General features: G+C 49.7%; 1 protein-coding gene across 1 annotated transcript in view; it reads right to left on the bottom strand.

Moving 5' to 3' along the window:
• LOC144128803 (homeobox protein CDX-1-like) overlaps nucleotides 1-22,985 on the bottom strand; it is a 42,243-nt gene that overhangs the window by 14,731 nt on the left and 4,527 nt on the right. The window lies entirely within an intron of this gene.

Raw genomic sequence — 22,985 nt, 5'->3', positions numbered from 1 at the left:
GTGTGTGTGTGTGTGTGTGTGTGTGTGTGTGTGTGTGTGTGTGTGTGTGTGTGTGTGTGTGTGTGTGTGTGTGTGTGTGTGTGTGTGTGTGTGTGTGTGTGTGTGTGTGTGTGTGTGTGTGTGTGTGTGCGTGCCGTACACCCATCGTCATCAACATGAGGCTGTCTGCTGCGCTGTGACGTGAATCTCGGCAAAATGAGGGGAAGCATGGAGGAAGGAAACAACTCAAGAGAGGCGGTTACGTCACATATTTTTTGAAGCCGGCTCCCCCCCCCCCTGCGCCCCCCTCCCCTACTTGGCCGCCGTCTCAGCGCGCTTGCGCATGCGCAGCAGACGATGCAGCAGGCGACGCCACTGCGCCTAGTGTTACTGTTGGCTGCGCCGTCAGCCAAAAACTCCCGGCAATCCTTGCGAAAGCACGCGACTTCCGGCAAACATTTGGGTATGCAGCTCGAATAGCGAAGGTTTCTCGAGTTTTATTTCCTCCATGAGGGGAAGAACAGAACCGTTGGCCTCACTATGGCCGTCGGCCGCTTCGCGCGCAAGCTATGTTTTAACGCGTCGGCGTTAAAGGTCCCATTCGGCTGGAAACCCGACGTCGGCGTCGTTGTGATTGCAAAATCGTGATTGGCCGAGAGGGCAGTGATGTAGAAAAGCAGTTTCGATGAACAATGAAAAGTTGGTGAATCTGAATCGAACTGCTTTCTTTTGGGTCGGGAGCCGGGCACACTATTCTACACCACTGAGGAAAGTTCGTTCAGTGGGATACATAAAGACCTTGTATAGGAGTACCTCGCGTCGCACAGTAGGCGAATTACTTTAGAGGCACGCTTAGTTATTTAATTTGAATAATTTACGCCACAAAATATTATGGACGATGATCTGTAATATGGCAACAAGCGTTTCGACGTCTGCGAAGGGGTGCGCCAGAGGGTAGCCCATAATTCTACCGCGTCATATTTTTTGTTTTATTTACATGAACAGTAAAGGAGAGGTTGGTGCTGCATAGCGGCTCCGGCTACTCCTTTTCACCAATTCGTAGCAACCACTTGGTCAGATGTTGTACAGTTCAACCTAACACAAAACAAACACAAACAGTACACAACATATAAAACAGTCATATTCTTAAGGTGAACCTAAGTGTCTCCGATGTTTGTTTTTTTTATGTTCGGAGGCGCCGAACTTCTTTCGTGCTAAGTCGCGCTTGCGTTGTGAACGGACGGGCACATCGGTGCCTGCCTATCTGGGTGCATAGCTGATAGGCATGCTTTGTACCTGCCTTAAAATTATAACCTTTTGTGAAAACGACGTCCAGAAAGCTTTATATTTTTTTGCGAATACAACTCGGAAGAGCTTACTTTCAGCACGAAGTGGGTTTCCGGGCACAGTGTGTTTTACACATTCGAAAATCGCGGCAGCAGTCGTGGCTCGTATGGTGAAAAGCGAAATTCGCGTGTACGGTTGCCCCACTTCTGAAAATTGGAGCAGAAAACCGTTCACGTAAAATGTGGTCTCACATCGACTTTGCGCGGCTTGTTTTCTCAGCGCAAGCTATTCATGCGATCGTCACTTAGGGCGTGTGCCGATGTTTTGTATCCGCGGAAGATGCACTGATAAAAAGACACATCTATAGCGGAGAGCGCCCAGCAAGCGAGCGAGCGGGGCTTCGGCTTTACTTAACCATCACAGTGCCAAACATTTTTTTTTTATTTCTAACAGGACATACTTACTATTAGATTATACACGACCACTGATGTTAAAGAGTTTATTAGAAACACAATGTCTTCATTTAGCAATTTTAGCATAATAAAAGCAAGCGTGATTCATATTGGCTTCAGCGCAACTCCGCTTTTCACCAATGAGTGGGGCAGCAAAGCGCTCCGCTCTGCTCTACTACGCTCATTCGTGCGTTTTAGACGCTGTGCTAAAACTCCTGACTCGCTCTAAGTTCCGCTAGCGTTCCGCTGGGAGGCTCCCAGCGGAGCGGAACGTAAATCCGCTCAGCTAAAAGTCTCTTACGTCCTCTCGCTCCGCTCAGCTGGTTCGCTGACGTGTGTAGGGCTGTAATTCACACGTTTGTATCGGTATAGCATGCGCGACAGCGGCGCCGGCAAGCGTTGCTAACGTGTGAGGTTTCACAATTTTCACTGCCTTTCATGTGCGGCTATGGAGTCGCACTGCCCGACAGAGCCTATCGATCGACAACCTTGTTCGGATCGTTCTCTGCATTTCGAAGCGCGGAAATGCTTCCACGAGATGCCTCAGCATGAATGAAATTTGCTGCGTCGGAATAGAAAAAGAAAATTGAAGTCTAGTGGGAAACTGACCGAAATTTCAGTTTACGCTCTCCGTTTTCCATTTTAAAATATTTTTGCAATCGCAAAATATAATAAGTTTGAAGTCTTAACTACTATGAATCAGGAGTTTTATAGTGATAAGTCTACAATCATTGTGCGGGTGCTCTTGTTTTCTTTCTTCTTTTTTTCATTTTGTTCGTAACCCGTTATATACAAAGGTCAGTATCGTATCTATCACAAAACGACACACTTGTGAAAATGAAAGTTCAGTGTTTTTGATACGAGAAACTTTTGCCCAATTATTAAACAAACCAAGAACCTGACTCAAAACTATACAGATTGCTTTTCTGTATAAAATCCAAAGATTTTTTTTAAAGTGGGCACATCAATTTCAAACAAGCAAAGCTGTTCTTCGCTACCGTGAGCTAAATTTTATTAACCTACATTTCTTCCATTTCTCTCGAAACTTCCTAAGCACAATAATATTTTAACAGAAAGACCAAAATCTTCCTAGCCGCCGCGGTAGCTCAGTGGTTATGGCGCTCGGCTGCTGAACCGAAAGACGCGCGTTCGATCCCGGCCGCGGCGGTCGAATTTCGATGGAGGCGAAATTCTAGAGGCCCGTGTGCTGTGCGATGTCAGTGCACGTTAAAGAAGCCCAGGTGGTCTAAATTTCCGGAGCCCTTCACTACGCCGTCCCTCATAGCCTGAGTCGCTTCGGGACGTTAAACCCCACAAACCACAAAACCGCAAACCACAAAATCTTCTGCGAAAAATGTTCCGTGTCCATTAAATACAAAAGATAACCTGAGCAGTGACACAACTCAAACCTCATCACCTGCCTAAATAACTGCGCCCCGTACCGCACAAAGGCCTCTCCCGTATCCCTCTAATTAAACCTGTCCTGCGCCAGCTGCGACATGCATGCCAAATCCCCGCAAACTTGTAATATCTCTCTGCCATGCTCTGCTATTCTCCATGGCTCGCTGAGCTGTCCTCGATTTAAAATCAATCATTTTCGTTAGCCTCTCGGCCCCATACGTGAGTACTGGCAATATGCCAATGTTATATGCTTTCTTCCTAATGAATACTGGCAAGCTGCTATCGATGACCTGAGAGCACCTGCCAAATACACTCTGCCTTTCTATTACTTACTATTACTTATTACTATTAGTTATTTCACTCTCATTGCAAGGGCCACCAGTTACCGATGCTTCGCTGCCTATGGTGAATTGTTTTGCCCTTCCGAGACTATTGAGCATTACGTTATATGTCTGCATATTCTTAGACTCATTGTTCTGTGCATTGCGTTTGGGTCCTGTAAGGCCGCGCTTCACCAACGCGTACATTTTTTTTTATTCCCTTGGCTTGCGGTAACTGCGGACCTCCGGTCTACGTTAATCCCCTGAATTTCTTAGCAAGGCAATGCCATCAGCAAATTTGAAGCTGCTATGATATTTTTCATTAAATTTAATCACCGGCTCTTCCTGTCCCAGTTCTCTGAACTCTGAACATGCCCCTCCTGTAAACACGTCGTGAATAGAACTGAAGTATTGTCTCCCTGCCTGACACCGTTCTCGACGGGGATTTTATCTATTTTCCCTCCGGACAAATATGGTCGCTGTGCGGCCGCTATAGATAATCTGCCAGCACCTTCACAGGTGTCCCTTCCATATACGTATCCCGGTTCCGCAATACCTGCATGACTGCGGCGGTTTCGACTGAGTAAAATGCTTCCTCGCAATCTAAGGCTGTACATACAGCGGTTTGTTCTATTCTGCACATTTATCTATCACCCCAGTGACGGCGTAGATATGGCTTATTGTCGAGTAGCCTTTCTTAAATCCAGCAGCCTTGTCCTCAGGTTGACCGAACTCTAAGGTTGCTCAATTATATTAGCGATTATCTCATCTTCTATTCAACGGACGGTAAGCTGATGGGTCTATAATTTTTCGTGTTGACATCCCCTACCTTGCGGATTAAGATGATGTTATGATTCGTCTAATATTCCGGTACGTTCGCGGCCACAAGGAATCGCGTATGCAGGGTGTCAAGCTTTCCTAGCCCCAATGCCTCCGCCATCCTTCAGCAGATCTGCAGTAACTTGATCTCCAACTGCCGCTTAATAATCCCCTTTGCATTGCTTGTTTCTTTACTTCCTCTCTCGTTACCTAAGAAATATTCAATTCCTGCAAGCCACTGCCTTCGCCCTTAGCGCAGTCATTATTTCGACTACTGTACATACCTGTGTGGAATTCCTAGGCTGCATTAATAATCTTGTCCACGTATAATGCAAATGACATTTACCTTCTTGCACCTTAGTGTGTATATTTGGCATCTGCCCATGCTTATACTTTTCTCTTGACCGCTTTTAAAGTACCTCTCTTATGGTCGATCGCCTCCATATCACACTTCCTTGTGTTGGCAGGAACTCACGCAGCCCTACGTCGCAGCGATTAGATACGAAGGCTCCGTATCTCCCACCGGAGTTGTGCTCGTGTAACACCGCGACGTCGCAGAGTTGTCGCTTCCCCCGCACCAGGGCTGAAGTCTCGCTCTCTCGGCGGCAAAGAGGAAATACCGCCCAGCCTGACATTCGTGGCCAATCCCCCTCTTATCGATTCCGCGGTCTAGGCCCAACACATGGCGCGTATCGATTCCGATAAGCATCTGGGTGGCGCGGCCGCAGCGTTATCTCCTGTGTTTCCGGTTAATTAAGAAACCGCGAGGCGGAGATGCGTATCGCAATGCGGCGCCTGTCTTGCCCGAGCGCTGATTTCTACAAAAGCGCTTGTCACGACTCAAGTCACGACTCATCGACGCCGTCTATTTACATGCCCCGTTTCCGTGTCCCCCGCGGATTTGCTCTCCCGTCGGCAATGACGGCTCGCTTGGAGACACTAGGCCAGGCGCAGTATGAGCGCGAATTATGCCGTTGCTGTTGGCCTCTTCCGTCATGGCACATATCCTCGAGGGGGGATTCGATCGCCAGGGTTTGGTGATGGGTGATGAACGAACACAATACAATAGTGACCTAAAAATAAAGCGACGAATTATATATGTATATTCTATGTACACTATGTGTGCACTATATGTTTGTTGCTAATTATGACGTTTCACCCCTACAATAATGTCCTAGTGTGGTCATGCACTGTAGGTATTGTGTGATCATCATCGTCATCAACCTGACCGCGCCCACTGCAGGGCAAGGGCCTCTCCATAACTCTCCAATTAACCTTGTCCTTTGCCAGCTGAGGCCTCCGTATCCCCGAAAACTTCTTAATCTCATCCGGCCACCTAACCTTCTGCCGCTCCCTGCTACGCTATCCTTCTCTTGGAATCCACTCCGTTACCCTTAAGGACCAGCGGTTATCTTGCCTTCGCATTACATGCCCTGCCCAAGCCCATTTCTTTCTCTTGATTTCGACTAGGATGTCATTAACACGCGTTTGTTCCCTCACCCACTCGGCCCACTTCCGGTCTCTTAACGTTGCACCTATCAACTTTCCACGGCTCGCTTCCATTGAACACGCTCTCTCTCCAACTCGCAGAAAAACAAGTCAGTCCATGGCGACGTTTTATTCCGGCGACGCTACACCGGCTGCCCTGACGCAACATGTTAGCAGCCACAGGCCACGAAAGATGGCGCGAGCGATTAAAAAGAACACGGCAATGGCAACAGTCAAGGAAAAATACCCCGTGCAATGACGCACCGCCAGTTGAGTTGAGTGGTTGTAAACTACCGGTGGGATTAGCTTTGCAGTTGCTGCCGACAATTGCTCCACCGTAGCGACACTTAAATAGAAATCACAGAAACACTAGTTTGTCCGCAAAAACCCGAAAATAGACACTCCTGAGGTCACCATGTGGAGGCCAAATCCGGTCTTTCCCCTCGTGGCCGCATTGCGTAACATCAGTTTGTGCATCGCGAAGCATGAAACGCGTGCACGCTTACGGAGGCGGAAATCAGCCACGTTTTAAATTCCGGCGCAGCCATGGAACAAAAATCATCGTTACACTAACTGTGTACAATGTCCGCGCCTCGTCCTGGAGGCGTCTCCCATCTTGACCGGGGACGCCTCAGTGTGCTGTGCGATGTCAGTGCACGTTAAAGATCCCCAGGTGGTCGAAATTACTCCGGAGCCCTCCACTACGTCACCTCTTTGTTCCTTTCTTCTTTCACTCCCTCCTTTATACCCTTCCTTACGGCGCGGTTCAGGTGTCCAACGATATATGAGACGGATACTGCGCCATTTCCTTTCCCCCAAAACCAATTATTATTATTATTACTAACTGTGTACACTGTACAGATTTTCTCGGTTCCAGTACGCAGGTTGTCACGCATGCTTTACGTATCGTACTTACTATATAGCATGCGCAACCGCACGGGGGTGCTGCTGGCCCAACCGCGACGAGCTATAGTACGATCGAAGCCGTCGCAAATTCCTGGGCAAGGAGATGTTGTCCCCAAATTTCTCATCAACACGTGAAGCAACCTGCGCCCGCAGGCGGTGATATGAAAGGACAAAATTTTATAATCACAGTTCCGTGCGCGAGAGAAAAGAACCAATAATTATTTTTCAAAGGAGTTCACGCGCACGCACGATGCACACATTCTGAACTATATGCGTACACACCACGCATGCCGCCAACAGCCTTTATTTACTCTATGTGCACAGTTTCTGTGTAGTCCGAGAATTGTGCAGCCTTTCGGCGCAACGCGTTTCTCAGCGGAAACGAGCGCTTGCGCCGGTCAATAGTATACACCGTTCCAAGCAAGAGGAGATCGAGAAGGGCGCACGTGACGTCAGTTCCGGACAGTCCTGCAGACATACGCGGACGAATTGAGCCCTGCAGCACGGTGCCCGCAATCCCATCCATGATCTAAGAAATCAATTCGATGCAAGAATGTGCCCGTGCAGATTATTGAGCGGAGGCGCGACGAAGGAAAATTTCTTACAGCTGTCCGAATTGCAGAGCTATAATGGACTCATGGTTCTCTGTCGTTGTTGCAGCGAAAAGCGATATAGCTGCAGCATCGACCTGCGCGGACAAAGAGTACCATTTTCGGCCAAAGTATATATATTTCCAAGGGCTCATCCAGAAAAAAAAAAAAAAGCGATATCAGAGGCTGCCTTTTTATGGGCTTCTTGCTTTATGTGGTCCTCTGGAATATTTCCACGCTGACCGATCCAGCAACTCATGCCAGGAAGAAAATTTTGGGGGGCGGCGCAAAAAAGTGCGTTAGGAAAGCGCTGCAGAGGGAGGCTGCTCGGATTACACGGTCTTCGATGAGTGTGTCATCAGCGACACGTGACCCGTTACGTCACAAAAGGCACCAGTCACTGCAATAGGCGCGGTGAGAGCATGTTGTCATTTGTTGAAGACGCAGCCCGCGGCGATGCCCAGTGCGGGGCGTCGGCGGTGAGTGTCGCGATTCCGTTCTATGAACTGCACAGAGTACATGTATACCAGAATTACTAGTAAAGCCTCGCAGCTCGTCTTGCCACTTTATAAACGGTGATTTTTCTCAGGTGTTTCTCAAAATCTGGCAAAGGATAGATTGCAGTTAATAAGCTTGCTGTTAACTTATGGCGCGAAACAGCAAAAGAATGACGTTATAATTACAGCAAGATGGAATTGAACTGTCGTCCTGCGCACCTGAATGTATAGCGCTGAGCCACTGTACCAGAAGGCCTTTGTTTCAAACACGGTGTTTATTATGCTAAAAAGATGATATGCGCAATACACACACACACACACACACACACACACACACACACACACACACACACACACACACACACACACACACACACACACACACACACACACACACACACACACACACACACACACACACACACACACACACACACACACACACACACACACACACACACACACACACACATATATACACGAAGAAACCAAAAAGCAACGCCAAACCGGCCGAATAGCGGAAATGACTTTGACACAAAGGCGGGCAAGGCTGAGTTGTTGGAAGCAAGGAATATTTTGACAGAAATAATTTCGACAAACGTCATGAAGGTTGATGTAGAGAGAAGGAGAATATGCAGGCTCACAATGCATGGTCCATCACGCGCGTTTTCCATAGGCAGCGAACAAAAACATGTCTGGAAGTTCATCAACTGTTCAAAATAACGGCTATATATAGGATGGCCAGTGATGGTAGCGGTTGCTTCTTATTCTCTTGTTATCCATTCTCCTGAAATTTATCCTTTATGCCGCTAGGTCGCGCTGCAAAGAAAATAAAAACATAAAAGGATGGGGGGCATCCGCCACCACCCCGCTTCGAAGGGTACGTTCATACATTCATCCACCCGGTACAGCCCATAATAACCCCCCCCCCCTCCCAACACTGTTGAATTGAGAGAAGGGAATCGCGATCGCAGAGCGCCAGCCCACGCGCAATCTATAGACGCGACGAGTTAGAAAGGTGATGCGTTAATTCCTTGTCCGATTCGTGCTATAGGGGCAGATCTGGGGGCAACTCTGAAGGGGCGGTTGGGAGGGGTCTTTTTTGTTAAACAGTCTTTCTTAGACTTTCTTCGTCGAAAAAAATGCAGGTGTTGTCATTCATGGTTTTCCCGTACAAAATTTCTTGCTGAGAAATGGGATGGGGTGCAATCCTCCCTCTCCTTCCCGGCTTAAATTCCCTCCCGATTCAGTGGAGCGCGACTGCAGATGCACTTAACTCTTCACCATGCACGGTAAATGACGCAACGACAGGTAGCATATGTGAAGATTGGATCCCGTGGTCGAATCCGAACAGAGGGTCAACGGGTGCGACCGAACACGCGGGCTGCAAGCACGTGCAGCGCGAGGCTGCCACACGCAACAAGTAGCGCGTGTGGGCGCGGCCCGGCGGCGGCTGCAAAGGACGCGATGTCCAGGCGGCCGGGATTAGCGGCGGCCGATAAGCGCAACGCTATCGGGCCCGCCGGAAGAGCGGGCCACCGCGCAAACACTGCGCGAACCCTTTTCGCCACCCTGCGGATACACAGCAAGGCCGGTCAACGACTGCGTCGCGGCAGGAAGCGCCAGGCCGGAAGTGTGCATGCAGCCGGTGGCGGCCACTTCAAGGCGGTCATTTTCATAATTTTCCAACCGAACCCTGAGCCTAATGTTTCTTCACCGGAGCAAAAATGATGCGGTGCGATTTTAAGCATTCTGCGAATAGGTCAGCGCTAGCCCAACACCACATGTATCCAATACAGTCGCGCAGGTGCCATTCAGTGACGGATGATGAGACGCCATCCTCACGCCTTGCTTCACGCGCGACGAGATAAACCACCTCATTCCACACCGCCCTGCAGTGAGGGGGCGGCTACAGCGATGTTGGAAGTGATGCACGATCTTTTAGGCCTTCCACTGCACCCGCAAAGGTGGAAGGCATGAGGGCCACGATGAACTGAAATGGACGATTGGCAGTCGGACTATACTTGAAGGGGTCTTTGGCACATATGCCATTGTTTTTTTGGAATTTTATAGCAGGACTTGTGACAGACGAGCGGTGGCCTAATTTTTTTTTTCGCTTTATAACTGAAGTCGCGGGGTAAGTGCTCCGGCTGCACGGGACTTATTTATTTATTTATTTTATTTAACAAATACTGCAGGCCCTAAGTGGGCCCTAGCAGGAGGGGCGAATAAAAAATACAGCATTTTGAATATCAATTCATCGCGCGAAACATAAGTAAGTAAAATACACTAAGTCATGTTCAACTCTTACAATAAAACATGCATAAACACGAAACACGACTATGAGGTAGACGACACCAAATTGTCAATGGAATCAATGGACATGATGACATCAGAAGGCAGCTTGTTCCATTCATCGATAGTGCGTGGATAAAAAGAATATTTAAAGGCATTGATTTTAGTTTGATACGGCGTTAAAGAATGTGCATAATGATATCTTGTGGGGCGAGTTGCAAGGGGTGCAAGGTTAACATCGGAACTCGAGGTATGTGACGCGAAACTATGGCTGCAGCGACTTAAAAACAAAGCGCAGTCTATAGCCAGCGATTTAAGACAGCGGGGCTTGAGACAAAGTGGGAGAAACGTGAAGAATGTGTGGTCGGTGGTTTCGAGGGCTCTGCCTGCTATGAGCACGTTCACCAGGCTATAAAATTTTAGCCTTTTCCCCATTATCTGACCATATTGAGCGTGCTCATAGCAGGCAGGGCATACAGCAAGACTTGTTTCAACCATAATCCAGCCAGAACCAACGTCTAGAAAAAGGAAGAAACACAAAATTGTGCTCATAAAAACTTCTTGTTATTGCTATGCTTCCAATGTTATCAGCTAAAGTTATCAAAACGAAAGCGGGCGTCAGCATGTGCCAAGCACTGAAACATGCGGAGAATGGGGAGTGACAGTTGAACCTTCCGAATGCCTTTGGAAATCGTCGTGAGGCGCCGGTGAGGTCCGTCGCGTCCGAATGCCGTTCCAAGTCTCGAATGTCATTTGACTCAGATCTCCTTTAAGCATGTCCGTGTGCCACGAGTACAACTCGAATTTATGCATCACAGCGACTTACAGGCCCTGCTTGAATCATTGCTTGATCCTAGAGCTGTGCCCCGAGCCCAGGAATCGGCCACCAATTAATAAGAAAAAGAAACTTGAGCGGATACTTAGGGTATGACGCGAATGCGTTAATGGATCCCTTCAGCGGTGTGGGATACTCTTTGTAAACACTTCGCAGAAACGGACACTTTCACCATGACATAACGCTTAACCTGCTGGTAGGAGTACAATGCTATATAGCGAGCTCTCTATAGTACTCTGTCGGCTAGCTTCTGCCTACATCCCCATATACGCGGATATCGATTATTATCAATATTCCACATTTGGGAGAGCCAGGTCGCCCTTCGCGAGCAACCTCTCGCCACTATTCATTAACCTAACTGCCACGGTGGAGCAGTTAGTTCACAACCCGGCGGGCCGCCCGTTTTTCTCGACATGCAGTCGACGCCGTGGTTGCCGCTGAACGGAACCCCTAACGCTATAGCATTAAAATGCCCGATTTCAGAAATGACTGCATGGATGCAAGGCGGGGAAAATCTAAGGATGCAGAATGAGGGGAAGTAAAGGAAGGCTAAGAACTGAGTATCCGCTGAGCGCGATTTCATTCGCTTATAACGGGCCAGTCATGGCGAGGGTGACGTCTTGCAAAATGAGCACCCCTTTATGGCACGTCCGGAAAATTCTGACAGCTTTCCCTGCTTCAACAGTAAAGGGGATGCATAACAGGGGACCCCGCTTTCGCTGCGATATAAAATGTATTTAATTTGTGGCGCTGCGCTCGTCACTTGAGGCTGTTGTAGGCAGCGATGACAACTCGCTTGCCCTTCACTTGCGGACGATTTGGAAGATGAGCATTGCTAATGCGCACGAACGCACGCGTTTTTGCATGCTTAGTTAATGTTAGAATTTTTCGCCCAATTATTCGTGCAGTTAATTTTTACATCGTTGCTGTAGACATGTATCCACTCCACAAAGCTTTTGCCGAATATATTTCTTCACTCGTCTCTTTTATTGAAAAAAAAAATATCTGCTTGTTTTTCTGCTTCTTCTTGCAGGAACAAACATCTAAATATTTTCGCTATGTCTTTCGTGCCATGATTTACTGGATTATTTATGTGGCATGCATGGTACACAGGGAGCTCCACACCGAAGCAGGGCAAGAGGATATGGAGCAGGAGGCGTGAGGGAAGGGGTGAGGGAAGGGTAACATGGCACCAGGTGGCGCAGTGATTTTCCGGGGTGTGTGCACACTCCTTTGATTTTTCGAAGGCAGACCTTAATTCGTAACGAATTTTTCCTTTACACAGTACGAGGCATTTTTATCGTCTTTGTCATGGGGGTTCGCTAGTCGTGCGCGACACGTCAACGACACAAAGGAAAAAAAAAATTAAATGACGACCGCTACTCCACTATCCTCAACATCGCCCCACCCCCTCCCACGCCTGCCCTAAAAAGTTAGGCCGCCCCCACCCCCCCCCCCCCCCCTCCCCGCTTCCGCATTCAATTCTTGGAGCGTCTCTTACATTTCTTATTGTGTAAGTAGTTTGTGAATATTACCCCCCCCCCCCCCCCATCCTCTCTTCCTGTCCCCTCACCTCTTTCATTTCATTTCTCCATTCTGCCTGCTATCCTTTATTTCCGCTGCCCCAGCTCAGGTGTTTCAGTATCGATGGCAGATGCCGGGGCTAGCAAAAACATTTTTCTTCCTTTTTATTATTATTTTAATAAAACCACCTACTACTACTACTACAGCGTCTCTGTGCTCTCGGCTTCTCGCTATCCCACACTGTACTCGATCAAGAAAGATAACTATTTCAGGTATGTTGCTAATGTACGAAATATGTTTAGTAGCTTCTGTACCATCGCACTCATCTACTAAAACGGGTCAGGGATATATTTCGAACGACCATCGTATGCCGCATTTTTCAGCATCGCTGCAAGAAAAGAAAGCAACGCATTGACGCATGCAAATGCGAATGCACATTTACATGCTCATGAGCGCGCACGAACTGTATGCTATATTGCGTATGTAAATTAAAGATCGAAACTATAATTGCTAAATGAGTACAAAATGCAAGTTAAACCTCCGTTCCAGACAACTGAAGGTCCACTCTCTGCACGACTACCGCGCGGGGGCGTGCACGGGAATGAGAGCACAGACGGGCTGTCACTGCGCCCTCCGGAAGGCCGCGTTGCTCGCCCGCGAATACGTTCGCGGCTAGTGCAGGCAGCGCTGGCATCTGACACGCACAAAGGAGGGAGGGCAAAGTGGCAGCACTTGTGACCTCTCCCCCCTCCTCCTCCACACCCCCTCCTCCTCTTGTCCCGTTTTGGCGCCGTTTCAAATTTCGAAGTGATAAACCAAGCAGACGAAGTTCGAACACCTGTAGCAGTCGCGTTTTTCATCGCCGCCTCCTGTCTCGCCAGTGTTCACCCCGTGCACAGCCAGCACCGCGGAAGTAAGCGAATCTGGAAAAAGTGGTCGAGAGCGGCCAGGAGCAGCGGTGAGGCAGATCGGCAGGGGGAACAAAAAAAGGAAGAGGAAAGGACGCGCGGCGGGGCCTGTTTGCCCAAAGGTTCGGGGTGAGGATTTACGAGCGCCCCGATTAGAAGAGCGCGGCGCCGCCTGCCCTCCGCAGCGCGCAACGAGCCGCCGCCACGCCCACCGAGGTGGCCATATTTTATGCGCGCTCGCTCTCTCCCCCCTTTCTGCACGCGACCGCTCCTGACGTCACGAGACGCACGCGTCCACACGCTGACGTTGACGTAAGGGGGGGGGGCTACGACTGGCGGCCCAGTCTCTCTCCCTCTCATCCGACCAGGCGAGACGGGGCGCGATCGAAGCGCGCACGCCCGGACGAAATCCGAGCGTGATCTGTTGGCCAGAACGGGTCAGATAACCTGCCCGCGATTGGACAGCGCAAGCGAGTACGGTCGATCCGCATCCACTTGGCAGCAGCGGTGGGCTACCGAAAAGTGCTCTAGAACACTCCGTCAACGACAAGCGAAAATTATTCCGCCACGGGACCATGCGGCTTATCTCGAGACGATCTTTTTTTTTTTTTATAAGTGCCAGTTTTTTTTTCCTTCTTGGTCCGCCATGCTGTCGGTCAGCATTGCATTTTATACCTCAGCCGGCGAGACATATTTCTGGCTCCGTTTATCGGGACAAGGGGGGGGGGGGGGGGGGGGCACTCCCTCTATTTAACTGCCCCATTTGCGATACACGTGCAGAAGCGTGGTCTGTTTTGTGTCATTACCATTACGTTCACTTTTGTCCTGTCTTCGAACTTCAACAATCGACTGAATATCGGACTGTGACTTTGTTGGGGCTCACCCCCACTTCGCTCGTCAACACTTGACACGTGAGTTCAACGCGACCAACTAAATACCGGCAGTCGATGAATGCATCTGCACATGCTTCGCCTCCTTTAGCCTACCTTGAGAAACTCAACACAAGAATTGAGGAGTGTTTTGAATTTCAACGCTGACACTGTAGTGGTGAGAGTTCACCTTATTTGGAGTCATCGATTCCTATAACTTTAATCCTGTGGCGGATCTACGCCAACAAGAACTCACTGAGCGCTGTTTTTTCTCGACCTGCACCAACAATTCTCCAAATTAATATCATCATTGACGTAACGTTCACATTACCACTGTTTTATCTGAAACGCACGGCTTTAGGAAGGATGCCTCAATACCTGGATGAATGCACCGGCTTCCGTATAACATTTGTCTGTCTCTTTATAATTAGCAGACACTGCACATGAATCACCCTCTTTATTAAGTTTCCCTTTATATAACTGCGTGTTCTAAACGTAGCGATTGGCAAAAAAATACGCCCGCCAAAAGATGTAAAAAAAAAAACTTTACTTTTCGGCGCCCTTACACGGTGTTGCATTGTTCACATTGAATCAAGCGTACGGCTCGGTGCATTACATGGGAACGCTTTCTCTTAAATAACGCGCGTGTATCTCTATAAGGGTTGCCTCGTGTCCGGTTAATAGTATACGTGGCGCCGGTTGAATGTATACAGTGGTGACTCCGCTAGCAAGCGTTTTTTTTTTTGTTGTTGCTTTGGAACGTTAAGCCCCTATAAACCAAACCGTTTTGGTTTTTCCCTCGGAAATCGCACGAGCCGTGTCCCCCCTCATGGTCCTGCTCCACGCAAGCTGTTGATGTTGCCTCTGAAGGAATGTGCGCCCCTCCGTTCGACGTCTTTGTCGTCATTTTGTAGTACCTCAGCAATAGGCAAAGGCCAAAAAGAAAGAATAAAATAAGATGAGGGAATGCCTGCCTCAGCGTAGCTATCATAAGCGTAAACCAATCAAAATTAATGAACAAGCGCTTAAGAAAGTAAACACAGAATGGAATTTGAAACCAGACGCCAGTTACAAGAAGAAAAAAAAAAGCGAGGGCCGGAAGACGCACACAAGGTGCGCGCATGATTGGGGCAATCGTGTAGAGTCTTCCGAACTCGGGGATCTTGGCAAATGGGGCAAATGCCGCAGGCAACACGCATCGGAGTATTTGGTGCGGGGCATTTGAAGCGGGGCAAAATAGGGCTTCTGACGTAGGATGCTTTCGTGCATTACCTACTAAATGTTCAGAAACTTGCGAACCATGTTCCTGCGAATCGCGCGAATGCGCGGTTTGTTCGCCACATGCAGCAGGCTCGAGTGAGAAGCGTATAGCGTCTCAGGAGTGGTACTCTGCAGCAACACCCCATTTCAGTGCTGAACCCGGTGCGGCCCGGAGCTCTGGGGGATTTTCGTCACAGACCGATATTTACGCCTCACGCGTGACGTCAGCGACACTTTCACAATGTATATGCATAAAAAATGATACTATTTATGCAAACAATGCAGGGGATATTTTATGCGTTTACCCGATGTATCGTTACGCGCATGCTTCCAAGAAATATCACTTGGTGTCAAACCTAAGCTGGAGCTCGGGCATGTTTGAAGCGAGATATCATGGGCGGGCGAAAGCCAGCCGCTGCAGTGCACCACAGCCCCGAATTCGCGCACAGCACTCGCTGACAGGGGCGTCAAGTGGCGCTGCTGACAGCTTTTGAGGGGCCAGAGGTGAGGGGGGGTGAGTCGGCGCCGCCGGTGCCTGTCGCTCACCGCTCCTTTGATGTAGCCGCGCTATCGAGAGCGCGCACAGCGCGTCGTCCTGACAGTGTTTACTCGGGTCTCGTGTCGCGAGTACGCCCCCTCACGCGCCACGACGACAGATGTGGTCCGACTGTGCCGCCTCCACTGCGGTGGCCACGAAGCGTGTACGTGCAGCTTAAACGATCGTTCCTAATTTTTCAATGGGCATTAAATGGCCATTTTTCACGGTGTACTCTTCCACCGTGCCACCTCTTGACGTTCTTTTACGAAAACAGTCGCGTGTTTCCGCAAGAGAGCTGCAGTCTTGCGTTCGTGTTGAGATTTACACGTCATAGGTTGTAAACTGTGCGCGTGTTTAGTGTGTCATAGCTTCATTTCATATCATCATAAAGATTATCGCGGTTCGTTCTTGCTTGTCGAGCCGCTCGTGTACCATGTCTGACTGCGCAACCGTCAGCAATTCAAAAGTGTACATAATCTCATGCTGATGCCACATAACGTCTTGTTGGTTTGAGCGGCCAGCGTGCACCTTGGTCATAAAGCATTGCTGCTCCATGGCCTGGCTCTGGGATACGACTGTAGATTAAATAACATTGTATCCTATTGCCTGCCTTCTCACCACGTCCAAACCACTATGTACTCTCGGTGGCTATATATTTAAGTGGCTAATTTGCTGTTTCGCTCTCCACACTATAACGAACTGAATATAAAGATTAAACGCATTGTCTTCTTGCTGAGGAGCATAGGTAGAACTCTCCACCTGTGCATATGAGTCACAAATCGTTAACATGGGAACATAAAAACGAACCCGACCGCGGCTGCTGCGTTTTTATGGAGGCAAAAACGCGCCCGTGTGCTGTGCGATGTCAGTGCACGTTAAAGATCGCCAGGTGGCCAAAATTATTCCGGAGCCCTCCACTGCGGCACCTCTTCTTCCTTTCTTCTTTCACTCCTTTCTTTATACCTTCCCTTACGGCGCGGTTCAGGTGTACAACGATATACGAGACAGATACTGCGCCATTTCCTTTCCCCCAAAACCAATTATTATTATTAACTTTGGTTCCCAAGCAAACTGTCCATAAAGCGAGTCGTATATAATAATAGATAAGCTTTTGTTCATAGAGAAGTACGATGAAGTCTGAATTATGCAAAAACTAGGCAGCTTGGAGCGCGTTATGCTGATCGTCATTATTAAAGCAATGGTGTTTGAAGCGCCGCCCGTGCACCATGAAACTTGTAATGGCGTCTCTTTACCGCTGTTCACGTAGCACGCAACATATGTTTTCACCCCACCTTTCCTCCTCATTGTAACACCTGTGGCGTGCCCAGATCCACAATTTTCCACTGCCTTTGGGAATGTCCTTCCCCACAGGCAGTACCCCCCATCCCCAATCCCACTCATTCTTCCTGCGAGGCTGCTTTACGGACCGCTCAGCCCCCGGCCACAAATGGCTGGTGGATGGGTCTTTATGTGAAGCACAAGCCCGTGGACTCCTGAACAAGTAGGGGACCACCCTGGAAGATTTTTTTTTTGACGTCTAATAAAAGTTGTTTCCACCCATCAAACTAAACCCAGGCAACTGATAGGTGATGAATTAACGAAGCTGCTGAGAACGTTTTCTTTTCTGTAAATCGGTGCTATGTATATGTTGCGGCAAATGGAAAGGCAAGTTGATCGGTCACCTTGGCGCCGTAAGTCATAAAACCAAAAAACAAAAGACCTTCACAGAGCCATCTGAGCTCTGACACTGCATGGTATACGTACATAGGTGTGCCGGACTTAATATACAGGAATATGAATATCTGGTTGTGGCAGTAGAGAATTTGTTCACCTTGCTGTCCATATTAATGCGACAAAAATATGTGGACCGTTGTGGTGTTTAAAAATTTTCACCCTATAGTCGACTGCCCGGTCAGCCAGTTTCCAAGTTAAAAAATCTTGAAATCTTGAAAAATCTGCTCTCTTTAGGCGCCGTCTTGCTTCACGCATGCGTGAAGTTTTCAGTGCGCTGCCTGTTGCACGCACGGCTACGGTGATGAGTGGCACGGGCCGAGCATGCGTTGCCGGCAGCGAAGTTGTGCTTTCTTGCGCACACGTATGTCTACTGTGTACGAGCGATTTAGACGACCGCCACGGCACGAAGATCGTCCTCGCGTTTTAGCCCAGAAGTCTCGTAAATTTCCTCGTACTGAGCGAAGCGCAAAGCTCGCAAAGGCCGCCAGAGAAGGACGTTCACACAATGCATGCTGTTGCGTATTATTCAGCTGCCAGCCTCGCAACCCGCAGGCTATAGGCTCATTTTACGGCTGTAAGCATTCCAAGAAAATGAGCACTCACGGGGCCGCTCATGAAAAAAAAAAAAAAGGAGGGAAAGCTCCCAGACTGTTTGACCTCCTGCCCCAGGTCAAAGTCTTCCTCTGGACCGTATGGGCACAGGTGGCAAAGTCTCGACAGCTCCCATCGACCGGTCCATACGGCGGCGACCAATTGGGCCAAATTCACGTTGGACCGCACGCAAACGCGCTTCATTCCAGTCGCTCTCCCGACGACGCCGTCTTCCCTGAGGAACATTCGTTCATGCCTCCATCACCGCCGGCATACATAATGGCCGGTACAGCCGCAGCATTCGCAGGATTCGAAGCAAACCGCGCTGCACGGCGCGGGTTCCGACGGGCTCGAAATGCACAGCCGTGCGCGGCCCTGCCAGACACACGCATACACGACGGTTTGAAAGCGCCAGTCCCTGGGGCAGAGTGTGAAAATCGTCCCCGGCCGAACGCCGCCAACAAAGGGGCGGCACGCGTCAAAGGAAGGCCTCAGTGGCGGCGGCGCGGTGTCCCTTGTTTCCCGACGCCTTCCAGTTGGCCTCAGGCGATGGCGGCGCGCGATCGGGCCATGGCGCTTCCCGTGTCCTCCGTTTCTCTCCTTTCTTAGCCATGAAAGCGGCCTTTTCGCTTTCTTACTTTACACTCGGCGCCCGTACGGCGCTTTCAAGTGCCTTTCCTCTCCTTCCTTAACGAAGCAAGATAATCGCCACGGGAGCAAGGCGGGGATGCGTGAGGTCCCGGACGGGAGCCGCCGAGGCTGTGCCCCAAGGCTGCGGCCCACTGACACACTGCACTGCCTTCGGACCGGGGCGTTCGCCGACGGCGGCAGCAAGGTGGGAGGGGGGCATGGAAGCGAGCAGTTCCAAAAGGGCGACGCCGACCTCGGCAGCCGGAGAGCCGTTCTTTGCATCTGCGTGTATATATGTACACGAACGCTGTTTCGTCACTCGGTTTGTAGAACATGTTCTACAACGTGTAGAACATGTTCTACAAACCGAGATTCTAACACGAAAAAGACGGGGAGGAAAAGCGAAAGAAAGAGCAAAGCATCCCGGCAATCTGAGTAAAGGTGCACCTTTACCCAGATTGCCGGGAGCGAGAAAAACTCGAAAGAGAAACCGAAGCAGTAGCGGAAATAAGATCAGGGATGGTCGTTCGCACACGTTAATTGCGGCTCTATATCGCGTCCTTAAAGGGACACTGAGGAGAAATTGAAGTTGGCTTGTATCGATAGAATACCAGCTCCTAAACACAAAAACACCACTCTTTCTGGGAACAAAGCTCTCGTAAGGTCGAAAAGAGCAAGCACTGAACTAGAGATATATCGCCGCCACAGGCCCACCTCGCAAGTAAGAGCGTGATGATGAAACAGGAGAGAAGGCACCACAGATCTCGTGAGGCTGACAAACGTGCGTGAAGGTTACTTGTTTGATCGATATTGAAGTATTTAAATTCTGTTTTGAAGCCACCAGTGCGCTGTTATCACAGGAGGAAGACGGAAAAAAGACAGCCTGAATGTTGGAAGTCAAAGACAGCTGAGTTTCGGTATGTTTTGGGGTGCTTCGCGGCTATGGATTCTGCGTGCCTGCATGGTTTCGTTATGCGCCTCGATTTACAAGGACGGAGCAGCAGATGACCTCCAAGTGCCCCTCTAGTGCTCCTCGGACGATGTTCACTCTCTCTCTTTCTCTACGTCTTCGACAGTACGTTCCAACTCGATGGACACATCCTAGGCGTACGGCGGAGCGCCTGCGCTCGCAGCGCCGTGCCGCGACGGGCGTCGAAAGAAAGCATCCACCTCCATGCTCCCTATGCTGGCTCGTTCCCCCTCTCGAGCCGACCGAAGGAATTTCAAGCGCGAAGAAAGGGGATTTGGGAGGCGCTGAAAGCACAACTTAAACCGCGAAGAAAAGTTCCAGGAACCTGAAAGAGCTGCAAGCCATGAATAAAAGAGTCCCCGAGAGCCCCGCGGTCCTCCTATTGTTGTAAACCGGACAGAAATGCTTCGCCCTTGAAACGAGGACAGCATACAGAACGGCCAACGCTGAAGAGTCACGACGCTGGACAGCGTGCACAGATATCTGCCCCCCCCCCCCCCCCCCCCCTCTCGCGCCACGCGCCTCGCGCATGCGCAGACAGGCTCCAGCGTACGCCCGCGCGCGTAGGCGCTCCGCCCGTACGCCTAGGATGTGTCCATGGAGTTGGGTCTTGCCAGGCCCGCCGCGTCAGGCCTCAAAAGCATCGCACGCTATGTGGGGTTGAGGTCGCTGAATGCAGGCCGCAGTTTTTTGCGAGAACCTTCTTTGTCGTAATCGGTAACGGGATCCGTCGCAACGTTGGTTCAAACGTAAACGAAGCGATGACGGCTGATAGAGGCCTTCAACGTCCGGCCGGCAGCAGTTTTCATTTCGGCTGCTACTGGGCGGAAGCGCAGCGCTCGCCGTCAGCAATCACGGAGTCCTCGTTTCCGTTTCCGCCGCTTTACGTCACTCTTGTCCTACTTCTTCGTCAGAGAGTCCCGAGTTTGAATCGTAGCGGCGGGGAAAAGTTTTCCAACTTCGAATCCGAATCTCTTAGCAATAAATTCACGTTGCGCTACCAGACACAAGCGGCAACAAAGGCACCAAATGGCGAACTATCGGATTTTACTAAAAAAAATAATTTGATACCGTTTTCCTCAGTGTCCCTTTAAATGCGGGCTGTTCAAAAGCACAGTTCATTGTTCATAGCACTCTTATGAGAGTTTTCATTTGATGCTCGTAATATTCTCGTCTGCGTAAACTAAGTGTTCTAACACAATGTGTTACAATCGGAGTCTATTTGTAAACGCGGCACTCAGTCGAAGAGGATGATAGATAATTTCAGATGGCGAGGAAGTCTATGCGGAAGTATAGATTTTGTGTGTGTGTGTGTGTGTGTGTGTGTGTGTGTGTGTGTGTGTGTGTGTGTGTGTGTGTGTGTGTGTGTGTGTGTGTGTGTGTGTGTGTGTGTGTGTGTGTGTGTGTGTGTGTGTGTGTGTGTGTGTGTGTGTGTGTGTGTGTGTGTGTGTGTGTGTGTGTGTGTGTGCCAGGGCTAATCGCTTTCTTTATATTCGTATTGTTCGGGCATTTAGGACACCTCAGGTTATGTAAAGAAATCCTCCTAAAGTTCCGGTGCTGGGGACCTTCGTGGGCCGCCTCGTCTGCCTTTTCATTGCCCAAAATGCCACAGTACAGCTGGAATACATTGCAATGCACTATATTTGCAGTGGCATGCGGCGCTAGTTAACTGATGTACATATTCAAAGTGAAGCGAGTCTGGTTTTCTAAAGGAGGCTTCCCGCCTTCTTGTAAAATTTCTTCCGAGACTGTGACCTGGACTCAAGATGATGACAGCTGCAGCTGATGACTTTAGTGGCGGATTGTGCGCATTCCGACGCATACGCATCTGCCAGGTCACAGATCTGTGTCGCTATACGCTGGAGAAATTGCCGAAAGAACATTTTAAAAGGCTAATCCCATCAGTATAGCTAACAACCACACAATCCAAACGTCAGAGCTTTGTATCCGCTTTTGAGTCTATGAACATCACCCATCGCCCAGCTGTTCGGTACGTGCAGGGTAGATGCCAGCTTCTTTGGTATAAACCGTACAGATCTGCCGATGTGGAGGATGTCGTTTGCTGAAGGCGATAGGAAAGCATTTGCACTGTGCAGGGAAAATAGATACCACTGGAGGAAGTCTCCTTTGAAGATGCGCCGTCGGTGAAGATTTGACTCTCTTGAGACTAGTTTACTACCATGTTGCTCAGAGCGGTTTGGAGTTAAGGAAATGTGCAGAAAAAATTCTGAAATACTCTCCTCTGAGATGCGGTTCCTTCCATTGCTACCAGGCATAAATTGCTTGACTTGGAGAGTCTATAGAGTGAGCACAGAGGAAAAGACGGTAGTTTCAGTTGTCGGGTTAGAGGAAGATGATGTAGGAGCCGCGCAGCTTGGCCAAAGCCAGAGTTGCTGTGGAGCGTGTGCATTCGATGAAGTAAGGCACGCATGCAAACATTGTGACATTTCCAGACGTCACTCCGTGATGCGCAATAGGCCGCCGATTACTGCGAGGCACGGCAATCCAGCAGCCAGTCATCCCGCAGCTGCTGTCGCACGCGAACATAATCTTTTATCTGGAAGCCTTATAGGAAAGGTGGCCCTTGACGTCAGCGTGAGGAGAGCAACACGCGACAAGCGAAAATATCCGTGCATGTCAGTATGCAAGCGGGCGCGCAGCAATATGAGTTGTCTGTGTTCTCTGCGGACGCAAGACCGAACGGGGACAAAAAAACTGCCTTCCATAAAGACAAAGGACAAATAAACGGAAGCCTCAACAACGGCCGGGTGGTTCGTGGTAGCAGAAAACCGAGCCATAGAACTTCCCATGCATAACTGGAGGCATGGAGGAAGGAAATTACTCAGGAGAAGCCGTTACGTCACACTTTTTGAAGCCGGACGTGAAGGCTGCCCCCCCCCCCCCCCCTTACATGGCCGCCGTCTCAGCACGCTTGCGCATGCGCAACAGACAATACAGCAGACGACACCGTTGCATGCTGCGCCGTCGGCTAGACTCCATTGCGAAAGCGCGCGACTTCCGGCACACTTATTGGCGCGCAGCTCAGATCGCGAGGGCCTCTCTCATGGAGGAAGGAAAGAACTCAGAAGAGG

Source organism: Amblyomma americanum, chromosome 4 (assembly GCF_052857255.1).
Source record: "Amblyomma americanum isolate KBUSLIRL-KWMA chromosome 4, ASM5285725v1, whole genome shotgun sequence".
Taxonomy (NCBI): domain Eukaryota; kingdom Metazoa; phylum Arthropoda; class Arachnida; order Ixodida; family Ixodidae; genus Amblyomma; species Amblyomma americanum.
The sequence above is the reverse complement of the archived record's forward strand: the minus strand, read 5'-3'. Positions and strand labels throughout refer to the sequence as shown.